Source organism: Babylonia areolata, chromosome 33 (assembly GCF_041734735.1).
Source record: "Babylonia areolata isolate BAREFJ2019XMU chromosome 33, ASM4173473v1, whole genome shotgun sequence".
Taxonomy (NCBI): domain Eukaryota; kingdom Metazoa; phylum Mollusca; class Gastropoda; order Neogastropoda; family Buccinidae; genus Babylonia; species Babylonia areolata.
In genome coordinates, this window is record NC_134908.1 from 6,439,642 (window position 1) to 6,447,141 (window position 7,500).

The following is a 7,500-nucleotide window of genomic DNA, read 5'->3' on the forward strand; positions in this document are numbered from 1 at the left end:
TTCTTTCTTTCGTTCTCTCTCTCTCTCTCTCTCTCTCTCTCTCTCTCTCTCTCTCTCTCTCTCTCTCTTTTTTTTTGGTCAATTTTTTGAAAGCAGAGAGGCGATCGTGCTCGAAAGTGGGGAAATTCACAAAACAACAACAACAATAACTAAACAACAACAAACCAAACAAACCAAAAGTGAATGATGAAAATAAGATAAGATTGAGATAAACATTACAAGATGATGATTATGATCGCTTCGCTCTTTATCTGCTTTAATCGCCATTCTATTGTCTGTTTTCTGTTAGGACTTTTTTATTTTTAGGGGTGGGGGGTCTGGAGGTTTGGGGTGGGGGTGGGCGGGTGGGGGTAGGGGGGGGGGGGGTATCATGCCTATGTTTTAATGAATATCCTTTACACCCCAACGGATGTCAAAGGATGAAATATTCTTGATTCTGGGGTCTCTTCTCATTGATGAAACAAGACACTTTCTGGGCTTTCCCCAAAATACTGTAAACAGACTGAGCAACACACAATACTACACGCCACATACCCTTTCTTTTTCATTCATTCATTCATTCATTCATTCATTCCTTTCCTTATTTTGTTTTTTCTTTCTCTTTTCTTAATTTCTTTCGCCATTCTTTTCGTTTTCATTCATCCATCCATCCATCCATTTATTCATCCATCCACCCACCCACCCATTCATCCATCCATCCATCCATCCATTCATTCATCCATCCATCCATCCATCCATTCATTCATTCATCCACCCACCCACCCATCCATCCATCCATCCATCCATCCATCCATTTATTCATCCATCCACCCACCCACCCACCCATCCATCCATCCATTCATTCATCCATCCATCCATCCATTTATTCATCCATCCATCCATTCATTCATTCATTTTTCTGATTTTGTTTTGTCTTTCCCTTTTCTTCATTTCTTTCTTCGCTCTTCCCTTTGTTCATTCATTCATTCATTCATTCATTCATCAATTCATTCATTCACTCATCCATCCGTTTATTTCCTATTTGTTTTGTCTTTCTCTTTTCTTAATTAATTAATTAATTCTTTCTTTCTTTCTTTTCATCAGTCTCCCCTCCCTTCATCCTTTACTTCCTTCCTTCCTTCTTTCCTTCCTGTGACCCGTTTCATGATTAGGTGACCAATTCCTTCCTTCCTTCCTTCCTTTCTTTCTTTCAATCAGTCTTTCCACCCTTCCTTTCCCTCCCTCCTTCTTTCCTTCCTTCCTTCCTGTGACCCGCTTAATGGTTAGGTGACCACTTCATTCATTCCTTCCTTCCTTCCTTTATTTCTTTCCTTTCTTTCAATCAGTTCTCCCTTCCTTGCTTCCTGTGACCCGTTTCATGATTAGCTGACCATTTCATTCCTTCCTTCCTTTCTCTCTTTCATTTCTTTCTTTTCACCAGTCTCCCCACCCTTCATCCTTTTCTTCCTTCCTTCCTTCCTGTGACCAGTTTCATGATTAGGTGACCACTTCATTCATTCATTCATTCATTCATTCATTTCTTTCTTTCCATCAGTCTTCCCTCCCTTCATCCTTTCCCTCCTTCCTTCCTTCCTGTGACCCGTTTAACGGTTAGGTGACCACTTCATTCATTCATTCATTCCTTTCTTTCTTTCTTTCTTTCCATCAGTCCTCCCTTCCTTCCTTCCTTCCTGTGACCCGTTTCATGGTTAGGTGACCACTTCATTCATTCCTTTCTCTCTTTCCTTTCTTTCTTTCTTTCAATCAGTTTTTCCACCCTTCTTCCTTTCCCTCCCTCCTTCCTTCCTTCCTTCCTGTGACCCGCTTAATGGTTAGGTGACCATTTCATTCATTCATTCATTCATTCATTCCTTTATTTCTTTCCTTTCTTTCCATCAGTTCTCCCTTCCTTGCTTCCTGTGACCCGTTTCATGGTTAGCTGACCATTTCCTTCCTTCCTTCCTTTCTCTCTTTCATTTCTTTCTTTCTTTTCACCAGTCTCCCCACCCTTCATCCTTTTCTTTCTTCCTTCCTTCCTGTGACCCGCTTAACGGTTAGGTGACCACTTCATTCATTCATTCATTCATTCATTTCTTTCTTTCTTTCCATCAGTCCTCCCTTCATCATTTCCCTCCTTCCTTCCTTCCTTCCTTCCTTCCTGTGACCCGCTTAACGGTTAGGTGACCACTTCATTCATTCATTCATTCATTCATTTCTTTCTTTCCATCAGTCCTCCCTTCATCATTTCCCTCCTTCCTTTCTTCCTCCCTTCCTTCCTTCGTGTGACCTGCTTAAAGGTTAGGTGACCACTTCATTCATTCATACATTCATTCATTCATTCATTCATACATTCCTTTATTTCTTTCCTTTCTTTCTTTCACCCAGTTCTCCCTTCCTTCCTTCTTTCCTTCCTTCCTTCCTGTGACCCGTTTCATGGTTAGGTAACCAGTTCCTCCTTTCCTTCTTTCCTTCCTTTCTTTCATTTCTTTCTTTCTTTCAATCAGTCTTTCCACCTTTCTTCCTTTTCCTCCTTCCTTCTTTCCTTCCTTCCTTCGTGTGACCCGTTTCATGGTTAGGTGACCACTTCATTCATTCATTCATTCATTTCTTTCTTTCTTTCCATCAGTTCTCTCTCCCTTCATCCTTCCTTCCTTCTTTCCTTCCTGTGACCCGTTTCATGATTAGGTGACCACTTCATTCATTCATTCATTCACTCATTCTTTCATTCATTCATCCATTCATTCATTTCTTTCTTCCTTTCCACCAGTCCTCCATCCCTTCATCCTTCCTTCCTTCCTTCCTGTGACCCGTTTCATGATTAGGTGACCACTTCATTCATTCATTCATTCATTCATTCCTTTCTTCCTTTCTTTTCTTTCTTTCTTTCTTTCTTTCTTTCTTTCCATCAGTCCTCCCTTCCTTCCTTCCTTCCTGTGACCTGTTTCATGGTTAGGTAACCATTTCATTCATTCATTGATTCATTGATTCATTCATCCATTTCTTTCTTTCTTTCCATCAGTCCTCCCCTCCCTTCATCCATTCCCTCCTTCCATTCTTCCTTCTTTCCTCCCTTCCTGTGACCTGTTTCATGTTTGGGTCACCAGCTTTATCTGTGTATCGCCCTAAGTGTTTAACCATGTTAAGTGCTTGTTCTACAAACGGCCTCTTTGCTTTTCCAATCGACTGACACACCAATTTGCCTTGTTGGTGCCAGCATGGGGGTGTCTCCTTAAGTTGAAGGACTCTTTGTCCTGCCTGGCTCTAACACGCTCAAACACTTAATTTAATAAGTCTCTCCATACGAACGGCGAAAGAGACGACGTTAACAGCATTTCACCCCAGTTACCATCATCAAAATACTGCAAGCGGAAGGCTCTTATACTGAAGACGTGAATGTTGACAAAGAATACCACAATTCTGACGACGGAAGCTAAAGGTTGTGTCATTCAGACACCCACTGGACATCCGAGGGGTCTGTGTAGAGGAGAAGAGAGGACTGGCCGTAACATCAAAAGACGAGTGGTCAGGGCATACTTTGTTGGGTTGGATAATGCGTGGGTCCTGGGTTCGAATCTTTATAGCAGTGTGAGGCCTAGTTGGTTGAGGGTGGGGAAAAAATTGGTTGGTTGGTTTGGTTGTTGTTGTTGTTGTTGGTGGTGTTGTTGTTGTTGGTGGTGGTGGTGGTGGTGTACGCGTACTCACAGACATTAGAAGCATGCTTGTCCATGGATATGTCACTAGAGAGAGAGAGAGAGAGAGAGAGAGAGAGTGTGACACCAAGATTTTTTTTTTTTTGGTGTGTGTGTGTGTGTGTGTGTGTGTGTGTGTGTGTGTGTGATATGCAAAGAGAATATCGGTTTGACCTACATGGACAGAAGTGGATGCTGTGTCTTGGAGGAAAAAAAAAGAAAAAAAAAGATCTTTCATACTTGATCAAACAATGCTTCAGGTTTCCCGTTGTTCAGTTTTTAGTTTGTAAGTGTTTATTCAGGTTTTAACTCACTCAGTACGGCCAGTCCTCTCTTCTCCTCTACACAGACCCCTCGGATGTCCAGTGGGTGTCTGAATGACCCAACCTTTAGCTTCCGTCGTCAGAACTGTGGTATTCTTTGTCAACATTCACCTCTTCAGTATAAGAGCCTTCCGCTTGCAATATTTTGATGATGGTAATTGGGATGAAACGCTGTTAACGTCGTCTCTTTCGCCGTTCGTATGGAGAGAGTTAACTCGTGAATTGCATGTTTGTATGTCTGATATTGACTGTGCTTATTTGTTTGGTGGTGGGGAGCGGGCAGGGGGCGAGGGGGGAGAGGGGGGGGGGGGACGGGTTTCATGCATCTGTGTGTCAACTGCGAATGGCGTGGTGACTGATGGATTGTTCTTTGAAAATGGGGTCAGGTCACTGTGTGTGTGTGTGTGTGTGTGTGTGTGTGTGTGTGTGTGTGTGTGTGTGTGTGTGTGTGTGTGTGTGTGTGTGTAGAGAACAAATAAAACAGGGCCCAACACTGAACCCTGTGGCACGCCATATTTAAGATAGGTTGGTGTTGACTTTGAGCCTTCCACCACAACTATGATTTGATCCTTTTTTGTGTGTGTGTGCGTGTGCGTGTGTACACAAGTAATGGAGTACCCTGCCTTTTCGGTTATCGTTTGGTTTTTTTTTCTTCTTCTTTTTTTCGTGGGGTGGGGTGGGGAATAGTTTTTTTTAAAATTTCATTTCATTCTTATAATTTATATTATTATCATTATATTATTATTATTATTATTATTAATTATTTTTTATCGTTATCATGATCATGATCATTATTATTATCATATCCTTATTTTTCTGCTCATATTCGCATTCTGGCGATCAGTTTAGCACGAAACCAACCCTGCACTCTATATACTGACGGCGTTTGGTGAGATACAGATATACAGAGACACGATGCTTCCAAGTTCGCATAAATTCTGAACACGAGGCGTGGCTGCCCATTTGTTGGGTTAAAAAGTAATTATACATGTGAAAGACTGGAGTGGACACTGGAGCTGCATCATCTATGGTAAAAATGAGATTCACAATAGTTTTTTTGTTTTTGTTTTTGTCTTTTAATTCAACTATCCTTGGAAGAGAAAGAGGGGGGGGGGCATAGAGAAAGAGAGAGGGAGAAAGAGGGAGGGAGGGAGGGAGAGAGAAAGGGGAGTGAGAGAGACACACCACATCACACCACCCCACACCGCACCACCCCACACCACAACAACACAGACCACTAAATACACACCACACCACACGACACCACAAACCCAACCTAACCCATCCCAGCACACCACAACACACTACAACACAACACAGCACAGCACAGCACAGCACAACACGATCCAATACAACATAACATGCCACACCACATCACTCCACACCACACCACATCACACTACACTACACCACACCACACAACGCTACACCACACCGCACCACGCCACATTACACAACACCACAACACACTACAACACAGCACAGCACAGCACAGCACAGCACAGCACAGCACAGCACAGCACAACACAACACGATCCAATACAACATAACATACCACACCACATCACCCCACCCCACACCACACCACACCAATCCACACAACACAACACTATATCACACCCCACCCCACCACATTACACAACACCACACCACACCACACCACACCACACTACACCATACACACCACACCACACCACACCACATTACACAACAACACATCACACTACACCACACCACATCACACAACACCACATCACACTACACCCCACCACACCACACCACATTACACCACACCACACCACACCACACAACGCTACACCACACCACACCACACTACACCATACACACCACACCACACCACACCACACCACACCACATTACACAACACCACACCACACCACACCACACAACGCTACACCACACCACACCACACCACAACACAACACATTACACAACACCACATCACACTACACCATACCACACCACACCACACTACACCATACACACAACACCACACCACACCACACCACACCACGCCACACCACACCACACCACACCACACCACACAACACAACGCTACACCACACCACACCACACCACACTACACCATACACACCACACCACACCACGCCACACCACACCACACCACACCACACCACACCACAACACACAACGCTACACCACACCACACCACACCACACTACACCATACACACCACACCACACCACACCACATTACACAACACCACACCACACCACACCACACAACGCTACACCACACCACACCACGCCACACCACACTACACCATACACACCACACCACACCACACCACACCACACCACACCACATTACACAACACCACACCACACCACACCACACTACACCATACACACCACACCACACCACACCACACCACATTACACAACACCACACCACACCACACCACACAACGCTACACCACACCACACCACGCCACACCACACTACACCATACACACCACACCACACCACACCACACCACACCACATTACACAACACCACACCACACCACACCACACTACACCATACACACCACACCACACCACACCACACCACACCACATTACACAACACCACACCACACCACACCACACCACACCACATTACACAACACCACACCACACCACACTACACCATACACACCACACCACACCACACCACATTACACAACACCACACCACACAACGCTACACCACACCACACCACACCACACTACACCATACACACCGCACCACACCACACCACATTACACAACACCACACCACACCACACCACAACACACAACGCTACACCACACCACACCACACCACATTACACAACACCACACCACACCACAACACACAACGCTACACCACACCACACCACACCACATTACACAACACCACACCACACCACACCACACCACACCACACCACACCACACCACAACACAACACAACACATTATACAACACCACATCACACAACACCACACCACACCACACCACACAACGCTACACCACACCACACCACGCCACACCACACTACACCATACACACCACACCACGCCACGCCACCCCCACCATACCACCCCACCCCCATCCCCATCACCCCATCACACCACCCCACACCACAGGACACCACACCACATCACACCACACCACACCACATCACACCACACCACACTGCACCAAACCACACCACGCCACACCACCCCATACTACATCACACCACCCCACACCACCCCACATCACACAACACCACACCACCCCATACCACATCACACAACACCACACCACGCCACCCCACCCCCACCATACCACCCCACCCCCACCCTATCACTCCATACCACATCACATCACACCACACCACACCAACCCACAGGACACCACACCACACAGCACCAAACCACACCACGCCACACCACCCCATACCACATCACACACCACACCACACCACACCACATCACACCACACCACACCACCCCACACCACA

At 45.7% G+C, this 7,500-nt stretch overlaps 1 protein-coding gene across 1 annotated transcript in view; it reads right to left on the reverse strand.

Annotated features, from left to right (window-relative positions):
• LOC143276931 (uncharacterized) overlaps window positions 1-7,500 on the reverse strand; it is a 20,164-nt gene that overhangs the window by 12,200 nt on the left and 464 nt on the right. The window lies entirely within an intron of this gene.